This window comes from Gigantopelta aegis, chromosome 4, assembly GCF_016097555.1.
Source record: "Gigantopelta aegis isolate Gae_Host chromosome 4, Gae_host_genome, whole genome shotgun sequence".
NCBI classification, from domain to species: Eukaryota; Metazoa; Mollusca; class Gastropoda; order Neomphalida; family Peltospiridae; genus Gigantopelta; species Gigantopelta aegis.
The window spans coordinates 8621823-8623015 of record NC_054702.1 but is presented as its reverse complement, the minus strand read 5'-3'; the positions used below and the strand labels follow the sequence as shown (position 1 = coordinate 8623015).

General features: G+C 32.6%; 1 non-coding gene across 1 annotated transcript; it reads left to right on the top strand.

Annotated features, from left to right (window-relative positions):
• Positions 1 to 613: 613 nt before the first annotated feature.
• Trnae-uuc lies at positions 614 to 685 on the top strand. The gene has a single exon. It is a non-coding gene; the product is annotated as a tRNA-Glu (tRNA).
• The last annotated feature ends 508 nt before the right edge of the window (positions 686 to 1193 follow it).

Below are 1193 nucleotides of genomic sequence, written 5' to 3'. Positions count from 1 at the left end.
GCATTTCGTAGTTTTACAAACATCAGGATTACCAAAAAGCACTTCAGGTGAATGGAAATGTGTATTCTAAATAATAAAATGTAAGTAAAGTGCAATTTTATTTGTGAAAAATGGTTTTTAATAGCGAAAAACAACGCCGTAATGGTTAACAAATAAACGTAACTAGGGTGTGTCCCTTTAATGAAAAACAAGTGCCCCGAAAATGGTGAAAATGCCCCCAAAGTGTTTGGTCTACGGACTCTACCATGCCTTGCTAAATTTCTAGGGAAATCATTAACATACATACATACATACATACATACAATACATACATACATACATACATACATACATACATACATACATACATACACACATACACACATACATAAATACATACATAATGTCGGTTGGCCCTCCCCCCCAGAAAAAAAAACAAAAAACAAGTTGGTTGGCCACCTCCACCCACCCCGTCTAAAATCCTGTGTATGCCAGTGGGACACAGACCCCTAGTCTGTAAAATAAAATGTCAAGTGAGTCGTTAAATAACATTCCTTTTTACCATTTAATTACTTCCACTTCAGGTGTTTCATAAATAAATCTACTAATACACTGTGATTTGCTTTATATAACATCCGATGTGGTCTAGTGGTTAGGATCCCTGGCTTTCACCCAGGTGGCCCGGGTTCAATTCCCGGCATCGGAATTTTTTTTTTTATCATTTATAATGATCTGTATTATCGTTATTAATTTTAACTGTTAATCCATATCTAGAAATTAAATAAAACACCATCTAGTTTTCAATGAATTAAGTAATTTTATAGATTCAATAATGGCTATAACTATAATGGCTGGAGACTTTAATGACATATTTGATCCTTCTTTAGATCTTGGAATTAATACTACTACTTTTAATTTGAAAAGTAGTACTGTATTACAGTCTGTTCTTGATAAGTTTAACTTGATAGATATTTGGCGTTATAGAAATCCTGACAAGAGAGAGTTTAATCGGACACAAATTGTTCAAAGTGTCCTAAAACAGTATAGGATAGATTTCTTTTTACTCTCTAGAAATATTTTACATTTTGTTGTTAATTCATACATAATATCTTATACCACCTTTAGTGATCATAATTTTGTGTTTCTTAAGTTGGATTTTTCTCGTGTGAAAAGGGGTCAAGGTATCTGGATTTTTAATAATGAGTTACTGAATG